The following is a 20,852-nucleotide window of genomic DNA, read 5'->3' on the forward strand; positions in this document are numbered from 1 at the left end:
TTGGCTGGCAGTTTTTCTCCTTCAGTGCTCTGTATATGTCGTCCCATTCCCTTCTTGCCTGCATGGTTTCTGCTGAGTAGTCTGAACTTATTCTTATTGATTCTCCCTTGAAGGAAGCCTTTCTTTTCTCCCTGGCTGCTTTTAAAATGTTCTCTTTATCTTTGGTTTTGGCAAGTTTGATGATAATATGTCTTGGTGTTTTTCTTTTTGGATCGATCTTAAATGGGGTTCGATGAGCATCTCGGATAGATATCCTTTCGTCTTTCATGATGTCAGGGAAGTTTTCTGTCAGGAGTTCTTCAACTATTTTCTCTGTGTTTTCTGTCCCCCCTCCCTGTTCTGGGACTCCAATCACCCGCAAGTTATCCTTCTTGATAGAGTCCCACATGATTCTTAGGGTTTCTTCATTTTTTTAATTCTTTTATCTGATTTTTTTTCAGCTATGTTGGTGTTGATTCCCTGGTCCTCCAGATGTCCCAGTCTGCATTCTAATTGCTCGAGTCTGCTCCTCTGACTTCCTATTGCATTGTCTAATTCTGTAATTTTATTGTTAATCTTTTGGATTTCTACATGCTGTCTCTCTATGGATTCTTGCAACTTATTAATTTTTCTACTATGTTCTTGAATAATCTTTTTGAGTTCTTCAACAGTTTTATCGGTGTGTTCCTTGGCTTTTTCTGCAGTTTGCCTTATTTCGTTTGTGATGTCTTGAAGCATTCTGTAAATTAGTTTTTTATATTCTGTATTTTTTTTTTTATCTGATAATTCCAGGATTGTATCTTCATTTGGGAAAGATTTTGATTCTTTTGTTTGGGGGGTTGGAGAAGCTGTCATGGTCTGCTTCTTTATGTGGTTTGATATGGACTGCTGTCTCCGAGCCATCACTGGGAAACTAGTTTTTCCAGAAAATCCGCTGACTGTTACGCTGGCTCCAGGCTCTGAAAACAATCTCTGCCTCCCCATATTTGTTCGTTCCCCGTCTCTAAATCTGTGTTTGTTGTTCAGGGTTTGTAGATTGTTATGTATGTGATCGATTCACTTGTTTTTCCGAGTCTTTGTTGCAAGAGGGATCCGCGGTAGCGTCCACCTAGTCCGCCATCTTGGCCCCGCCTCTTGACTTAATTTTATCATACACCAAGATGTGCCATAATAATTAAGGGAAAGGGCAGGTTGATAAAAAGTCACCAGTACAATATCTCAATTAGAAAGCAGTTACGGTTTTATTGACTGACCAGATTACAAAAATAATCACACTAGGCACCTTAGTTCATCCTTCTAATAAGCCTGTTGATCTGGTCTTTCCCGTTGCCAGCATCTCCACCTTCTACAAAATGAGTGGTCTTTTTCTTCATTCCACCTTGTGGAGAAGATAATTTGAAGTGCCACAGGAAGTTGTTTGCTTCTTTGAAGCGTTTCCCAACAGTATAGATCTCATGAATCAGATCCTCCTTGCAGATGATGCCATATCTACCAAGAGATAGTGCAATCAAAGTGTTATCTGTCAGGGCAATTTGCTTCTTGTTGATCTCACCCTAACCACGCTTATAGATCAGTTCATTCACTGACTTCAGGTTTGGGAATCCCCACACAATATATGGTTCCACAATTCTCAACATGTTAATTGAAGCCTTGTTGAGCTTAACAAAGGTGCCATTGAAGATGTGGCAAAGGCAAAGAAGCTGCAACACCTTTCGAACCTTCGGACTCACACCATTGATACCTGTGATCCTGATAACAAATGCCAACTTGGGTTCTGCAGGTACGTAGAAGTTGCCAGCTTTTCTTGCCATCCTAGCCACTCAAATTTAATCCTGTACATTTGCCTATATTTCTTGTGATACTGCTTAGGTTTTTCATAGATAAGCTTCCTCCTTGCCTTTCGAAGCATGTTTTGGGCAAACTTCTTTCTCAGGTGCTTGATCTTTAGTTCTGCGAAATTCCTTCGCTTTTTCTTAAGGGTTTCTGGCACAGCAGGAACCTTCTTTTTCTTCTCTTGGACACCCTCCATGGTTCCAGCCAGAAAAAGAGATTGACAAGTTTTTAATATCTATATTTATTTATCCTGGTAACCCTATGTGTGGAGAGTAGAACTGCTGCATAGGGTTTTCAAGGTCCTGAACTTTTAGAAGAAGATCACCAGGCCTGCCTTCCAAAGTACCTCTAAAACCAAAAAACCAAACCCAGTGCTGTCCAGTCGATTCCAACTCATAGCGACCCTATAGGACAGAGTAGAACTGCCCCATAGAGTTTCCAAGAAGAGCCTGGTGGATTCAAACTGCCGACCCTTTGGTTAGCAGCCGTAGCACTTAGCCACTACGTCACCAGAGTTGCCAAGGTACCGCTAAACCTGCTGCCATTGAGTCAAGGTACCTCTAGCTGGGTTCAAATCACCAACCTTTTGGCTAACATTTGAGCGTTTACCCATTTGCGCCACCTAGGGACCTGAAGGCAATTGGCAACAATAACAACATTTTTATTTATCCTGAAAGCAAATATGAAGTTTCTGAAGCAGAGATAAAAGTTATTATTACAGCAATAACTGCACTGGCAATGTGATAAGAGCCAGATATTGACTGTATGTGGGGAAGGGTTCATACTTCAGGAGAGGAACTTCGAAATTATGAATCTGGGAATTTATATCAGCTACTGGGAATCGACTCGACGGCACTGGGTTTGGTTTTTGGTTTTTTTGACATGCGTTTTTTTTTTGAGAAGGGAGAGAAACTTTACTCTCTAGTTGTTTACAGTCTTTGGACTATAAATGGCTTCTAGACTTCAGGTTTTGTCCCCTCATGACTTGTAAACACATAGGGAGGTAAAACTCTAAATCTCTAGGACAGCCTCTTGGTACTCAGTCACTCTTTAACTATCAAGGCTTGTCCTTTAACCCCATTTGCTGTGTTCTATATTATGATGTTTTAGCCCTACACCTTTTTTTTTTGTTTGCTTCAGTGTTGCCACATTCATCTTTTGGTTCATTATTTTTATTGAGGAAAAATCTACGCGCAGTAAAATGCACTGATCTTAAGTTTATAATTTGGTGAGTTTTGATAAATGGATATCCCTGTGTAACACCACCCCTGTGAAGATTTAGGACATTTCCATCACACCAGAAAGTTCCCTTGTGCCTTTGTGCCAATGCCTCACTCCTTCACAGACAACCACTGTTCTGATTTCTATCACCATTGATTAGTTTTGCCTGTTCTTGAACTTCATATAAATAGAATCATACAGTATGTACTGTTGTGCCTGGCTTCTTTAGCTCAACATAATGTTTTTGAAATTCATCTATGCCATTGAGTAAGTCAGTAGTTTATTCTTATTCTGGAGTAGTTTCCATTGTGTAAGTATCGCAGAATAAATTTGTCTTATTCTTCTGTGATGAGCATTTGAGTTGTTTTTGGTTACTGTGAATAAAACTGCTGTAAACATTATATGCAAGTCTCTTTTGTGGACCTATCTTTTCATTTCTCTTGGGTAAATACCTGGGAGAAGATTTGCTGGGTTGCAAACAGGAGTGTATGCTTAACTGTGTAAGAAACTGCCTTAGTTTGCTAGTGCTGCTATAACAAAAATACCACAAGTAGGTGCCTTTAAAGAAGAGAAATTTATTGTTTCACAGTTTTGGAAGCTGGAAGTCCAAATGAGGGCATCAGCTGTAAGGGCAGGTCCTTCCTTGTCATTAGCCCTGGGTGTTTCTTGGTGTTCCTTGGCTTGTAGACAGGTCTTCACATGGTTTCTTTCTCCTGTGTATGTGTCTCTCTGTGTCTGCACTTCCCTTTATAGAACACAGCTCAGATGGATTTAGGTTTGGGACCTACCCTACTCTGGTATGGCCTCATTAACATAACAAAAGAAACCTCCCCTTCTAAACAGGATCACATTCACAGGTTCAGGGGTTAGGACTTCAGCGCATCTTTTTGTGGGACATAATTCTATCCATAACACTTCCAAATAGTTTCCCAAAGTGTTTTTACCATCAGGCTCTATGATTTTTGTGCATGCTGTTTCCTCTGCCTGGAATGTCCTTCTGATCCCTTCTGCTTGGTGAACTCTTCATCTTTCAAGTCATAACCCACCATCACCTTCTCCATAAAAGCTTCAGAAGAGTTATTATACCCCTTTAGGCCACCACTTTGCCTCATTCATTCCTCTGCATTTCTTCCTCTCCTCCTAGTCTGTAGAAAGCAGGAATAGTGTCTTGTATACCTTATACACTGAAAGTAAAATGATACTTTAGGGGATGCTACCAGTGTTGTACATTAGACATCATTCATTCATTCCATAGACTTCTACTGAGCATGTACAATGCCAGGCAGAGTGTGTGATAAGTTTATAATTATAGAAAAGTTTATGGTATCTATTATTGTTCACCATCGAGTCAATTCCAACTTATAGGGACCCCATGTGACAGGGTAGAACTTCCGTATAGGTTTTCTTGGCTGTAATCTCTACAGAAGTAGATCACCAGCTTTTTTTTTTTTCATGGAGTCCCTGAGTGGGTTTGAACTGCCAACCTTTCAGTTGGTTACTGAGCACTTAACTGTTGTGCCAACTTTTCAGTTGGTTGATGGATGACTCTGATTGATAAAAGATGTTATGTTGGGGACCAGGAATGTTATGGCTGCCAAACTGGCAATGTGCCTCTCTTTTTTGTATATAGTGAAACACAGAGAAAACTAGCAAGAAGTCACATGGAGTTGAACTAATGCTACTGTGGCCTCAACAAAGTAAAAAGAAATAAACAAGAGGAATGTCTATGGATTATTCAATACTTGTGGTTATAAAACATCATTATCCCCTAATTCAAATGTAGGAAAGTAGTAGAGCAAAGAAAGGTGTCTTATTACTACAACCTTCCATTTCTGTTATGCTATTTTTTGGGTTGTAAAATATTTTATCTTTAATTCATCAAAGGATTGTGGCTTTTTTCTTTCTCCTGTGGAGCTGACCTAACCGTAGAGCTTCTGCTGATTAGACAGTGGACACTGTGGTTTGTGGAGCGAGATGAGAAATAACATCTCAAATGAGATGTGTGGTGAGCAACCGAAAATAGAAAATGAATTTATTCTAACCTCACCATGCACCCTTTTAAAGAAAGGATTCACAATAAGAAAATATTTTAATAGTTTGTTCAAAATCTATTGAGGAGCCTTCCTCTCCTCCCGCTCAATTCTCAGATAGGAGAGTAGAGCTATCATTACTTAGTAATCAGTAAGGTTGATACTTAATGAGAAAGCAGTTCTGCAAAGTGGATGGATTTTAAAGTTCTCAGCATGAAGCAGTTGAAATATTAAAGGTAACAGCTGCCCATAAACGATTGCCATTAGCTTCAATTTACATATTAAAGAGCAGCAAACTTAGAAGTTTTCTTCATTCTTAACATTTTAACGATCAAGCTATAAGACAATGCAACACTTTAAGTTCGTGACTTTTAAGTTTTATTTTCCCAGAACCACATTAAAGGCAGATGAGTAAACTTGTGTGTCTACCAAAAGCACCATAGGACAATATTTATGCAGCATCTTTCTTAGCTAATGTGCCAGCTTTTCTCAGAATACACAAACTGGTGCTATTTCTATGAATTTCACTGTCTCTAATTTTTTTTTTTTTTTTAACAGAGGTTGCTTTAATGGGCCGGTGGAATACAGTGTACATGAGGAGTAGGTAGTCTTTTAATGAACTAGAAGCAAATGATGACTTGGGGCTGAGTTTACCAATACATATTTGTTTTGTGCATTCAATGAGTGCTTGCTATGTTCAAAATGCTACAGAAGAAAAAATTGGTAAGATAGGCAACCTCGCCACTGGCTTCAAGAAATTTTAGGTCTAGGTAATGCTTTGGAACAATTGAGTGGCACATTTATATGTCAACATAAACAAACGCAAATTTCAACAAAGTCCACTGAGTTAAATCCTGAAAATAACTTGAAAGGAATCTTTAAATACTTTATTACGAGTTTAACCAGCTTTAAAAATGAAACCTGATGAGAACTGAAAACCTTTTCCAATTCTCAGAATTTTCTTTTTGTCACTGTTAAGGTATATACTTATTTTTATTAAATTAAAAAAAAACTAATTTTTTTAATGATATATGCTTCAGAAAATATACAGAAAGAGAGAATTAAAATCAGAAGTAATTCCAATGACCAGAGAGAATCACTGTTTATCCTGTCCTTTGTGCATGTTTGTATGTATATGTGTTCATGTGTATGTGTGTGTAGCCACACACACATATATAATTTATTAATTCACAAAATGGGACTACACACTTTTATGACCTGTTTTCTAAACCTTAGCAATATATCGTAAACATATTTCCATCTTGCAAAATAAAAATCTGTATATCATTTTAAATGGCCAAATTAAAACATACACTCATTGTGTAGTTGTTCCATAATGTATATAACTAATTCCTTATTGTTGAAATTTAGATTGTTTTCAATGCTGTGATAAATATTCTTGTGTTTGCGTCACATCCTTCAGATAGATTATAGGTATAGACTTCTTGGGTCAAAGGGTATACCCTTTAAGATTTTTCACATTTTTTGCCAAAATACCCTTCATAAAGCTTGTGCTGTCCTCATATGCATGGAACCTTGACAGCACAGGAAATTGCCATTAAAAAAACTCAAAATATTTATAGTGTATTTGATAACAAATGATTATCACTCTCTCTTTTTTTTTTTATCTTTTATTTCTTTGGTTAGTAAGAAGGTTAAAGTTTAGTATATGTTTTTGGTCATCTGTATTTTCTGTTTAGTGTATTGTCTGTTCATGTCATTTGCTCATTTCTCTATTTGCTATTCATTTTTTCTTATTGATTTGTAAGAGATCAATCCTTTGTCTGTCATGCATGCACTCATTAGACAAAGAAGTTACAAAGAAGTAATGAGGTCTCCATCATATTTTGTGTCCTTTTATTTTCACTTAATATTATTTCACATATGCATATTCAGGAACTGACTTAAACCCTAAACTTGTCTTTTAAAATAAAGCTGCACAATATTCCATCTGGGAAAATGCTTTAATATACTTTAATATCTTTCATTAAAAATGATAACATCTGCTCCCTTACTTTAGTTTTACTCAGAAACAATTATTTACAAAATTATTAATAATTTCTCAAGCCAATGACATTGAAGATTTTACAGCTTTTGTAGAGACAACTTATTTGTAGCTAAATTATTACTTAAATATTAAAACTTTAACTTTCATTCTTTTTGACTTACCAGTTGATAAAATACTTGCCAAATTTATTAAAAAGAGTGCAATGCAATGCTTGAAGAGGTTGGGTATTTCATAGTACTTTTTATTAACAATAACTCACGTTTAATTGCTTGCTGACAAAGCACTTGAAGAAACTGACATTTTATTAAATAGTTTTTATGCTTCTTTGGCTTTGTGGTTTTCCCTCGATTTGGAGGGAGTTGTTACAAAAGAGATCTGACAACAATAGGTTGATACTGAAGCATATAATGACCTCTTGGGATTCTTTTCTGGAGGTCTGTGAGTTAGTATCTGGCGCAATAAATTAACGGTGAACTGTGTGCTGGGAAACACTAGCACACCCTTGAATTCTTTGAAGCTATTTTGAAGAATGTGCCTGCTGTTTACTCGACTTTTTCGAAATACAATTTATGGAATAAGGGATCCTTGAGGGTGCTATATGAAGATACTCACTGATATTTTATGAAAGGTTTGAAAGTTTGTGGTTTGATTTTATTTCTTCCTAAGCCTGGAGTTTAAAAGCAATTTAAGAACCAAATAAAAGCCTCTAGAGGGACCTTTTAGCTTGTGGGCTTACCTACAACATTTTGAAAAATCCTATTACTATTAAGCACTGAAGCTTTTCATTAGATTTCAATAGCACTTTTTCTCTTTCTATCTGACATTTTGTAAGTAACAGGCCTGTACTATTGGAACATAACACTTGGCTGTGGCTTGATATTAATTGTCTTTCTTAGCTCAGCCAAAATAGCATTTAAAACAATGCTTCAAAGAATATTAACATGAAGAGCGGCCTTTTCAGTCATGCAGAGAAATGATTTTGAAGTAACATTAACTTTCAGATAAAATTCTGTTGGGGAACCTTATAATGGTTCATTTTTTTTTTTTCTTCTTCAGAAAATGACTTCCTAGCTATAATTTTTGACATTCTTTAGGTGCACTCATGCTTTTAGATGGCTCCATATAAGTCAAAATAACTTGGTATTTTAGAACCTTATAGTTTAATATTAATAGTTTTAAATAATCCTTTTCCTGAAAACTGTATTGGACATTTCTATTACTTTTATCATTATATGCCTTGGAGCTGTCTCTTAAAGAGACTTTTATATGTTACAACTTTTCTAATTCTTTTTTATGTCTTGTGCCTTTGAATTTCATATTTGATTAAACTTTTAATTCAATTCAAATTAAAGTTGTATTTTAAAATTTTTTTTTTCATCTTGAGAGTTTTGTTGTTTGTAGTTAATTTTTTAAAAGTAATTTTGAGTTGTCAGGTTTTACGAGCCAAGTAGATTTGGAAATCATTTTCTCTGCTTCATTCCCCACCTTTTCCATGTAGGACTGCAGGAAGTCAAAACATCAAGGAATGTTTGTCATTTCTTTAGGAGTCTCATATGGCTCATTGGTGGTGGTGCACTCATTTAATGTTACTTTCTTACTCATACAAGCTTACTAATATTTCATTTGTTTGACTTAGAACAATAATTTTTTTTTTTTATATGATTGTGTGGGTTGTCTGGATGGTCCTTCTGCTTCTTGTGGTGTGGGCTGGGGTTTCTCCCGGGTGTTTGTTCATTTGGTTCATGGGCTAGCCTGCAATGTCCAAGAAAGCCTCTTTTGCAGGTCTGGGCCTTGGTGCTGACTGTCAGTCAGGGTGACTCTGTCATTCTCCACGTGGCCCCTCTGTTCAGGTAGTGTCTCTTATGGGCCAGGCTTTGAGTTGGCACAGTATCACTTCCACCACATTCTGTTGTTCAAAGCAGATCATGCAGTTTCAAGATGAGGAAACTGAACTCCATCTCTCAGTCAGAGGAAGCTGTAAGTGCACACAGGGATGGGCGGAATTGCTGGTGTAGGTATTTGCAGAAAAATGATCATAGGTACTTGGCCATGATCTTTTTTCCCACTAACAAAAACGTCAAATTTCTGCTATTTACTAAACTATATTGTCTCTTTTGAAATACCTATTAAATTTGGCGTTGAACACAGGGACCTAAACAAAGCTCACTAAAAACCCCCAAAACCAGACCAGTTGGGGTTGGTTGGATTTTGACTCATGGTGATCCTACATATTACAGAATAGAACTAGAATTTTCAAGGTTGTGAACTTTCAGAAGTATATTGTCAGGTCTTTCTTCTAAGGTGCCTCTGGGTGGATTTAAACTGCCAACCTTTCAGTTAGTAGTAGAGTGCTTATTCATTTGTGCTACCCAGGGATTCCTACAAAACCCACTAGACCCTGGTAAAAGCCATCACCTTAAATTATGTGATAATATTTTGTGCTGGGTTCAGTTCATGAAGGAGCCCTGGTTGTGCGGTGGTTAAGTGCTCGGCTACTAACCCAAAGGTTGGTGGTTTGTACCCAGCAGCCACTCAGTGGGAGAAAATTGTGCAATCTGCTTCTGTAAAGATTTATAACTTTAGAAACTCTATTGGACAGTTCTGCTCTGCCCTATAGGGTCTCTATGAGTTGGAATTGACTCGAAGGCAATGGGTTTGTTTGTTTGGTTCACTTTCAGGAACCGTAAATCTCTTCCTCTACTTCTCCTTTGTTTATATCTTCATTTTCCTTTCTATTGTTATTATTAGTTTATCTATTGAGACAGTCCTTAAGCAAAAGTAGCAAGTCTTTTTGTTCTGGTAAGAATCACTCAGTTACAAAGGCAATATTTGTGGATAAATGGGCAAATTTTCACAGGTGCCATGGAGCCTTCTGAGAAGAGTCTTTTTGGTAACAGCTTTTGTTGTTATTGTTAGCTGCTGTAGAGTAAGTTCCTACTCAGGGAGACCCTGCATACAAAATAGTGAAATGTCGCATGGTCCTGTACCATCTTCTTGATGGTTGGCATGTTTGAGTCCATTGTTGTAGCCATTGTGTTGTGCCTTCCAATATAGGGGGCTCACCCTCTAACACTATATTGGGCAATATTCTGTTGTGATCCATAGGTTTTCATTGGCTAATTTTTGAAAGTAGATTGCCAGGCCTATCTTCTTAGTCTGGAAGCTCTGCTGAAACCTGCTGGTATTTGAAATACTGGTAACAGAGCTTCCAGCATCATGGCGACATATAAGCCAGCACAGTACAACAAACTGAGAGACGGGTGTTGGGTAACAGCTTAATTGAGGTATAATTTACATACCATAAAAACCACCTATTTAAACGGTATAGTTCCATAGTTTTTAGTAAGCTCATAGAATTGTGCAACCACTACCATGATTATTTTCTAAAATTTTTATCATGAAAAAATAAACTCCATACCGGTTAGCAGTCACACCCTTCCTCCCATTTCCCTCCAACCCTCCCAATCCTAGGGAACCACTAATCTACTTTCTGCCTCTATGGGTTTGCCTATTCTGCATACTTCGTATAAATAGCACTATATGATATGTGCTCTTTTCTAATTGGGTACTCTCACTTAACATAATGTTTTCTAGGTTTATACATGTTATAGCATGTATCAGTATTTCATTTCTTTTTATTACAGAATAATTTTTTTTTGAGTTAATACTCATATGGATATGTCACATTTTATTTATCCATTCACCAATTGACAGACATTTGTTTCCACATTTTTGACCATAATGAATAACGATCCTATACTCTCAGACATACGAATGATCATGATGGTGGCGCAAGACCAGGCAGTGTTTTGTTCTGTTATACATAAGGTCAGTGAAAGCCGGATCCCACTCGATGGCGACTAACAACAAGAACAAAAGCTGTTACCAAAAAGGGCTTAAGAACAAACAATTTTTTGTGTGTGTGTGCTGTTAAAATGCACAAGTTAAAAATGTCTATATCAAAATTATATCTTTAATGTGAATGTTTAAAAAATATATTTCATCTATATTGTTCCTTATGTCATCTTTTGATTAATTTTGAAAATAGAAAGTGAAACGTTCCAAAATAAAATCAGAACCCAAAACCAAACCAGTTGCTGTTGAGTTGATTCCGACTCATAGAGACCCTATGTGACAACGTAGAACTGTCCCATAGGGTTTACAAGGCTGTAAATATTACGGTAATATACTACCACATCTTTCTGCTGCAGAGAGGCTGGTGGGTTCCAACTGCCGAACTTTTGGTTGTCAGCCGAGTGTTTATCCACTGTGTAACCAGTGCTCCTTAGTTAAATCTTAGTTATGTAAGTATTATTCTACAGGATGATATGGTCCAGGTGTATAGCTTTCTAGTGGACTGGCTTAATTCAGGGTAAAAACAACCTAAAGAAAAATGGCATGTCAGAGGAATTTACTAAGCCTATTAGATAAGTGTTTCACGCTGGGTTCTTCAGATCCTAGGGTAGGGGAAGGGGTCTGCAAATGTTTGACTTCAATTTGGTTTAAATAATTAAAAAAAAATGTTTGTAGCTGTTAAAAATACAACCGTTATAAAAATATTTTCCTGCCATCTTTGTTTTAGTGAAGAGAATTCCCAGAGCACAGGATGAAATTTTATAAAACTGGTACCATTTGAGATTAATTTCCTTCATGATTTAGGATTGTCTTAATATTGTGCAACCAAAACAAAGCATGAAGCAAATTAGATGATGAGGCTGCTGTAATTACAATCTACAATTGTACCAACCAATTAAAATTTTTATGGAGTTTATCTGGATAACATCATTTGCTATAAATTTGAATTAAACCAAATTTATACTATTTTTTTTTATACTAATGAAATACCAGTTTATATGTTAGAGTTGAGGGCAGAATTTTATTTGACAAGGGTTTTCTTGCTAAAAAAAAATTGAAATCCACTTACTTAGATTTTCCTTCTAGGATATCAGTTGTCTCCACTGGGCTTTCCACAAGAATTGTTGGGCAGATAATTCCCCATTGAGATGGATAGCTAGTGTCTGACAGGAAGGCATTCTCTGCTGTTGACTGAAAGAAGATCAATATGTTCTAGATGCCGGGAGCGTAGACTACAAAAATGTTGACTGGAGCCTAATTTGTATTCGAGGGTTATTTGAGAGCCACCCAATGTTTCCTACACTTGAGCACAGGAAGCAGGGCAAGACTTTTCTTGGACATTAACTCTGGAGCTATTCGAGTGAGAGACAGGGCCCTGGTTGAAGGCTGAGAGTTTTGTACCTTAAAGGTAGAAGGATGGCCTTGCCAAGATAATTGGCATAAATGGTTAAAAATCCACATTTTATCACTGTAAAATCTTAACATTGATCAACAAGTATAATTTTTTGGTGGGATTATATCTTGATGATCTTTCCATCAAAAGTATTTCTGTGTGTACCAGCAGTATTAGCATTACCTGGGAACTTGTTAAATGCAAATTAGACTTTATTCCAGACCTTTTGAACCTGAATTTGCATTTTCCAAAGATTCCCAGATGTTAGTAGCAAAAGGAATTCCCAGATAAATTTATTGAAATGGTTGGTTGAATAGAAATTTATTATTATTATCCATCCAATGACTTGATTCCCAATTTTAGTTTTATTATCAATATTTAAATACTTTCCTGCCAAAACATGCCTAATAGTATGAGCTGCTTTTATGACAGTATCACTACTCCAAAGCAAATATTGTTACAATTAGAAGAGATCACCTTCAGTTTTCCAGGCTGCCATGAATCTCATCCAGTGTTGTAAGTGTTACTAAATCTGTTTCTATTAATTTACTTTTTATTTTTCTTATTTTATTTTTTTGTTTGAGAACTAATTATTAATTTGCTTTCAATTTTCCTGGTTTTTAAATCTTTGTCTTTTAAGTAGGTGCTAATTTTCTGGAAGGGGAATTCTAGAAAACTTAATTGTGCTCATGTGGACGCTGTACATAGACCAAGAGGCAGTCGTTTGAACAGAACGAGAGGATGCTGAGTGGCTTAAAATCAGGATAGGTGTGTGTCAGGGTTGTATCCTTTTACCATACTTATTCAATCTGTACGCTGAGCAAATAATCTGAGAAGCTGGACTATATGAAGACGAATGGGGCATCAGGATTGGAAGAAGATTCATAAACAACCCGCATTATGCAGATGATACAACCTTACTTGCTGCAAGTGAAGAGGACTTGAAGCAGTTACTGATGAAGATCAAAGACCACAGCCTTCAGTATGGATTACACCTCAACATAAAGAAAACAAAAATCCTCACAACTGGACCAATAAGCAACATCATGATAAATGGAGAAAATATTGAAGTTGTCAAGGATTTCATTTTACTTGGATCCACATGAACGCTCACGGAAGCAGCAGTCAAGAAATCAAATGATATATTACACTGGCAAATCTGCCACAAAAGACCTCTCTAAAGTGTTAAGAAGCAAAGATGTCACCTGGAGGACTAAGGTGTAAGTGAGCCAAGCCATGGTATTTTAAATTTCCTCATATGCATGTTAAAGCTGGACAATGAATAAAGAAGGCGGAAGAAGAATTGATGCCTTTGAATTATGGCGTTGGCAAAGAATCTTGAGTATACCATAGCCTGCCAGAAGAAGGAATGAATCTGTCTTGGAAGAAGTACAGCCAGAATGCTCCGTAGAAGAGAGGATGGCGAGACTTCATCTTGTGTACTTTGGACATGTTATTAGGAGGGACCAGTACCTGGAGAAGAACATCATGTTTGGTAAAGTAGAAGGTCAGCGAAAAAGAGGAAGACCCTCAATGAGATGGACTGACCCAGTGCCTGCAACAATGGGCTCACACATAACAGTGATTCTGAGGATAGCACGGGAGTGGGCAGTGTTTTATTCGCTATGAATTGAAACTGACTCAACAGCACCTAAAAACAACAACAATTTTCATAAGACCTTGTGGATATTCACAGGTTTTAGATAGATCTCCTTTTCAGCATGGAAAGGGATTAGAGATATAAACTGTCTTTTCAAAAAAAGCAAAAAATTCTAGAAAAGTTGACCCTTATAGTTTTGACAGTATACTAAATCTCCTACAAAAGCTTCCTTACCTACAAGCCATGATGACAAAGTTGAAGGAGGTGACAGTTTTCGAAAAGCATGCATCTTAAAAAATTTCCAACACATTTTTCATCTATAAATTATAATGTACAAAATGGAGTTTTGAAAATTTTAGGTAAGGTTTTAAAGCTTCTTTATTCCAGCTGGTTTTGGAGGATGGCATTTCCAAGATCTTTGTTTTTCTGCTAGAACAAACTCTATTACAGAATTTGGTTATTGGCAGTTTCAGAATTTCAGTACAGCTTAGCGTGTACCTTGCTGTAAATTTCATGTGATATTGGAATGTCAGCAATCTTTATTGTTTTTGGCTATTGGACTAACTTTTATGACACATCTTTTATGGTCTTCAGGTTTCCAGTAATTTTGAATGATAAAGCGAAAAGTTTTCAAAATACTTTTAACATGCATTGCCTTATTTAGTTTTCACTGTAACTCTTCATGGTAGCTTTTATTATCCTCATTATAGAAATAAGGGATATGATGAGAAAGATTAGTTATACTGATCACAGAGGGTAAGTGGTAGAAAGTAAAGGCTTGAATCCAGGTTACCTGACTTCTAATTCAATGCTTTCTTCACCACATAATTTTTTTCCCTTTCTGTTAATTTTGTTTATCTCGGAATTTGCTTAAAGACCATGTTATCCAGTAAATAGGGAGGAATTGTATATAATTAAAAGATACTGATCTTTTAATATGAACTGTATCTGGTTCTGTTCTAACTCTAACCAAGAAGTAAGCTTTACTAATTTTAACATTTTCACTTCTCAATTCAATTATAATCTGCCCTTCAATTTAATAATTCTACTCAACGGCAGTGGGTGGGTTTTAGTATCTTAAAATAAAGCAGAATATGCAACTCTCTTTAATGATTTTTTTTTTTAAATGGATTTCTACCTGAAGAAGAATGAGGTAACACTTATTTCAGATTTATTACCATTTTATACAAGGGAATTTCGGGAATATAGATAATAAATAGTGGCTATTTGTAGCACTTGAAAGTCTTTATCAATAAGTTACGTCAAGCCATCTAATGCTTTTTTCTCAGAGTTATTATTCACCAACACGTTACGGATTCGTATTGTTATATTGCATCTAAAATGTGGGTGAGATTCTTATGTTCAGAAAAATCTTCTTTTGTTTCTTTTTTCAGTTTATTACGAAGGTAAACTTAGTTTGGTTATTACGTCCACATTGGCTTGAGCTTTGAAATTTGTATTTATCATAAAATAATTGTCTCTGTGGTTTCACAACTGCCCCCTTTATTTTCTGGTATTTTTCATTTCATTTATTTATTACAAACTTAATTATGTACTGGTTAGTATCTTAGTCTATTTATCATAGTTTGATTTTGGTTCTTCTGTGATATTTGTGGAGCCCTGGTGGCACAGTGGTTAAAAGCTCAGCTGCTAACTGAAAGGCCAAATCTATAACCCACACCTTGAAAACTTTATGGGGCAGTCCTACTTTGTCTTATAGGGTCGCTATGAGTTGGAATTGACACGAAGCCCATGGGTTTGGGTTTGGGAAGGAACTGCCAAAAATTCAAGACGGACTCAGAAGAGGGCATGGAACAAGGGATATCACTGCTGATGTCAGATTCATCACGGCTGAAAGCAGAGAGTACCAAAAAGATGTTTGCCTGTGTTTTATTGACTATGCAAAGGCATTCGACAATGTGGAGGATCATAACAAATTATGGATTACATTACAAAGAATGGGAATTCCAGAACACCTAATTGTGCTCACACAGAGCCTGTACATAGACCAAGAGGCAGTCACTCAAATAGAACAAGGGGATACTGCGTGGTTTAAAATCAAGAAAGATTTGCCTCAGGGTTGTATCCGTTCACTATACTTATTCACTTCGTATGCTGAGCATATAATCTGAGAAACTGGACTATATGAAGACTCATTACAATCTGCAATATTCAGGTTGCTTGCTGAAAGTGAAGGGGACTTGAAGCACTTACTGATGAAGATCAAAGACCATAGCCTTCGGTATGGGTTACACCTCAACATAAAGAAAACAAAAATCCTCACACCAGGACCAATAAACAGCATCGTGATAAATGGAAAAAAGATTGAAGTTGTCAAGAATTTCATTTTATTTGGATCCACAATCAATGCCCATGGAAGTAGCAGTCAGGAAATCAAACAACATATTGCATTGGGCAAATCTGTTGCAGAAGACCTCTTTAAAAGTGTTAAAAAACAAAAATGCCACTTTAAGGACTAAGGTGTGCCTGACCCAAGCCATGGTGTTTTCAGTTGCCTCATTAGCATGTGAAAGCTGGACAGTGAATAAGGAAGACTGGAGAAAAATTGATGCCTTTGAATTGTGGTGTTGGGGAAGAATATTGAATATACCATGGACTGCCAGAAGAATGAAGAAATCTGACTTGGAAGTAGTACAGCCAGAATTCTCTTTAGATGCTAGGATGATGAGATTTCATCTCACCTACTTTGTGTATGTTATCAGGAGGGGACCAGTCCCTAGAGAAGGACATCATGCTTGGTAAAGTAGAGGGTCAGCGAAAAAGAGGAAGGCCCTCAATGAGATAGATTGACTGACGCAGTGGCTGCAACAATGGGCTCAAGCATAAAAATGATTGTGAGGATGGTGCAGGACCGAGCAATGTTTCATTCTGTTGTAGGCAAGGTCACTATGAGTCGGAACCGACTTGACAGCACCTAACAACAACCACCACGACCACAACAACAACTTCTTAAGGGTCTAATACCTTTTTTTTGGTCTCTCTTTAGATGTTAAGTTTTATAGTTTTGATTAGTTCCAAAATAAGTGAACTCTAAATTTGTGATGTGATGTTTTTAGCTTAGACTTAGTATTTTATCTTCATTTACCCTCAGGACATGTCTCCACGTAAATGTTCTTCTCTCAACCAAGGTTTTGTAGGTTGAAAATAGAGTTCTTCTTCATCACCGAATAGGCACCCTCTCTAACTACTCAGGGTCATCATCTTTTCAGGGCCTTAGAGTTTCTACTTGGTGTGGTCATATACTCCTTTCCCCCTTTGCATCCTGCATTTAATTAGTTACCAAGTCTTGGCAATTCTCTAAAATGTCTCTTGAATTTTGACTAGGTGAAGAATATTGTCACTTTATGTACATATACAAAAAAACCAAACCCATTGCTATCGAGTCGATTCTGACTCACAGCAGCCCTGTAGGGTAGAGTAGAACTGCCTCATAGGGTTTCCAAAGCTTTACTCTTATGGAAGCAAACTGCCACATCTTTCTCCCTTGGAGTGGGTGGCAGGTTCAAACTGCCTCCCTTTTGGTTAGCAGCCGAGTGCTCAACCATGGAGCCACCAGGCCTCCTTTATTTATATATTGTATTCTCTTTTTCTAAAACAGTGTTATATTTTCCATACTTTGACTTAATTTGAAGAGATATCAATCATTTTGAAGAAATTTCTTATTGTTCTTCAGTTGTCAACTTAGCAGCAACCTCCTCTAGAAAACTTGGGCTCCTTTACGCTTTGTGTTTATCCTAATTATATCACTTCATCACACTGTTACAGTTGTGCATGTCACTAGTTCTCTCTCCCACCTGCTAGTGTGTAAGCTTCTAAGGTCAGGGACTGGTACCTGGACACTATTATGTTCCTAGCACCTAACATAGTGCCTGACACACAGATGTGTTTGGTAAATATTTATTATATAAATTAGTCAAGATGCTGCATTTTGCTGCAGTAGCAAACAATCCCCAAATCTCAATGTCTCAAAACAACAAAAGTTCATTTCTCCCTATGCTTCATGTTCCTTGTGGTTCTGCTGGGCGCTGTGCTCTGTGTTGTCATCACTCCAGGATCTAGGTTGATGTGGTAGCCACCATTTGGATATTGTCTGTCATGGTGACAGAGGGACAAAGAAAGCATAATGAATCCTGCAGTGGCTCAGAGATCTTCTGCACAGAAATGACACTTGTCACTTCTGCTCATGTTTCACTGATCAGAGAAAGTCACATGGTCTCATAATGTCAAGGTGAGGAAGGGATTGCAATACTACTGTATTAGTTTCCTAGGGCCGCTTAACAAAGTGCCGCAAACTAGGTGGCTTGTACAGCCCTGGTGGTGCAGTGGTTAAGAACTTGACTGCTAATCAAAAGGTCGGCAGTTTGAATCTACCAGCCACTCCCTGAAAATCCTGTGGGCCAAATGAATGTGAGTATAAATGCATTATTGTAAATATCCAGGTATCTATATTTCTTCTTTTTCTCTCTTTAGATATTAAGTTTTATAGTTTTGATTAGCTGCATCACTTATCAAGATCAGAGAAAAGGGCACTCAGCTTCCCCTCAGAATGTGAGCTTTTTCTGAGCAGCAGAGCCTCAGGCGTGAGAATGCAGGCCCTGACTGGCAAAAAAAAAAAAAAAAAAAAAGGAAGAAAATAGCACCAGCAAAAAAAAAGTCCACCAATTTTCTAAAAATAATTTCTAATTATTTGTAAATATTTATTGAGCATTTACTAAGTGACACATATCTTATTAAGCACTTTGCCTACCTTTTCTAATTGAATCTTCTCAACAACCTCTGAGTTAGGTTCTCTTATTATTCTCATTTTCCAGATGATGAAACTGAGGCTAAGAAATGTTGGAATTGGGATTCCAGTGCTGGAAGTCTGATTCCAAAGTCTGTCTTCATAATATAAATAAAACGAGGCTATAATTTTTTCAGATTAAAAAAAGGAATCTAGTTGGACAAAGAACATGCTGTAAGAAATAGTTCAATAGCAGTAGATACTATAATAGTATATGAAAGCAGAAATATTCTCATATTGATGAAAGAAAGAAAAGAAAAGGAAAACCTGGAAGGATTTTAGACCATCCTGGTCGTCTGACCCAGGCAGGCACTTCCAAGAGCCGCATGGAATTGGATTTAAAGTTAACAGGAATGAAACTGTCTATCTTATCTTTCCTTGAATACACCCTCAGACTCCTCTCTATTATTCATTGGCAGATCTAGATCTTGAACTCTGAAAATTCCACTGATACACCATTTGAGCATTGAGAAAAGATACTTATTTTAAGTTATATCTTCCTACTGTTTGTAGACGCTACGTGCATTGCTTTGCTAAAGAATCATTCCTTTTGCCTGAGGAGCAAGACAGTTTAAAATAACTTGTGGTTAGAAAAGTCTTTGTATAAAGATACCTGAAAGAGAGAGAGAAGGTACAGGCACCTGTATAACACAAGCTGGGTGACAATTTTCAACTATGCTTGGGGGAGGTGGGAACAATTTGATTTGTTTTGTATGGAAACCATGTGTAGGTGGACCGGAAAAAAGGGGGATATGTTAATGCTAATGCTAAGGAATGACATGTCTCCCAAAAAGATATGTTGGAGTTCTGTTCTCTGTGTTTGTGAATGTGACCTTGTGTGGAAATAGGGTGTTTGAAGATGTTATCAGTTAACATGAGGTCATGAGTAGGGTGGGTCTTAATGGTATGTGACAGGTGTCCTTATAAAACAGAAGATACACAGAGATGGGAGGCAGAGAAATGATGCCCTGTTCCGAAGCTACAAGCCAAGGAACGCCTGGAGCCACCAGAAGCTAGGAGATAGGCGTGGAACAGATTCTTACTCAAAGCCTCGGAAGGTCTTACCACGGCCGATACTCTGATCTTGGGCAACCAGCTTCTAGAATTGTGAGACAATAGAAGTTTGTTCTTACAAGTCACCCAGTTTGTGGTATTTTGTTATGGCAACCCTAGGAAACTAAGACGGGGGGAAAGCGTATTTGGAGTACATTTAAATATGTTTGTTACTAACAAACTGAATAGATCTTCTAAATATAAAATAAGTAAAATTTAGAATATGCAGTTGGCCAGAAGTCCTCTTTCTTGACTTGGTAATGGTGAATGTATGTTGGAGGGAGAAATAGGTGAGTGAAGAAAATAGTATTTCCACTAGAAGAATTTTGAATTTAAACTGTCAGAACAGATTCTACTTCTTGTCGCTATCAGTTACGCTTCATACAGACAAGGAACGATTGTATGGAAGTACGTTTGCGCCGATGTTTGCCATCAAGTGGATTCTGACTCATACCAACTCTATATGACAGAGTAGGACTGTCCACTAGAGTTTCCTAGGCTATAATCTTTATGGGAGCAGATTGCCAGGTCTTTTCTCCTGCAGAGCCACTGATGGGTTCAAAACGCTGACCTTTTAGTTAGCAGCCAAGCACTTAACCACTATGCCACCAGGGCTCCTTAAGTCTAAACTAGATGTTTAAAATAGTTGAGTTTCGTTGATTGGAACAAAATGACAAAAACTGGAAGAAAACAACTCTCTCCCATCAAGTGCAAAATGGATTGAGGCAGCACTAACTTTAGTCCAAGTCTGAAACAAAGTCTGCTTCACAAACCTTTCTAGTAGACAGAGAGATGGCATTATCAAAAACTGTGTGGTTGGAAAGCCTACTTGGAAGTTTTGCCTTTAAATTTTTTCTTAACACGGGGAGGAAATAGGCTCTTCAGTGACTCTTTGCCCTGGAAGCATGAGGAAGGGTAGGGCACTGTGTCTCAGCTGGAGAAGCCAAGGATTATCCAGTGCCTTTTATTTCAACATTAAAACACCATAGAGAAAAGGGTCTGACTTTCCACCTTTTAATATTGCTCAATAATTTCTTTTTACTTCTTGCTTCAGTGAGCACAGTATGTGGTTTTGC

General features: G+C 37.2%; 1 pseudogene; it reads right to left on the reverse strand.

Moving 5' to 3' along the window:
* Positions 1–1,001: 1,001 nt before the first annotated feature.
* LOC100675365 (large ribosomal subunit protein uL30-like) lies at positions 1,002–2,008 on the reverse strand (annotated as a pseudogene).
* Positions 2,009–20,852: the final 18,844 nt, after the last annotated feature.

Source organism: Loxodonta africana, chromosome 10, assembly GCF_030014295.1.
Source record: "Loxodonta africana isolate mLoxAfr1 chromosome 10, mLoxAfr1.hap2, whole genome shotgun sequence".
NCBI classification, from domain to species: Eukaryota; Metazoa; Chordata; class Mammalia; order Proboscidea; family Elephantidae; genus Loxodonta; species Loxodonta africana.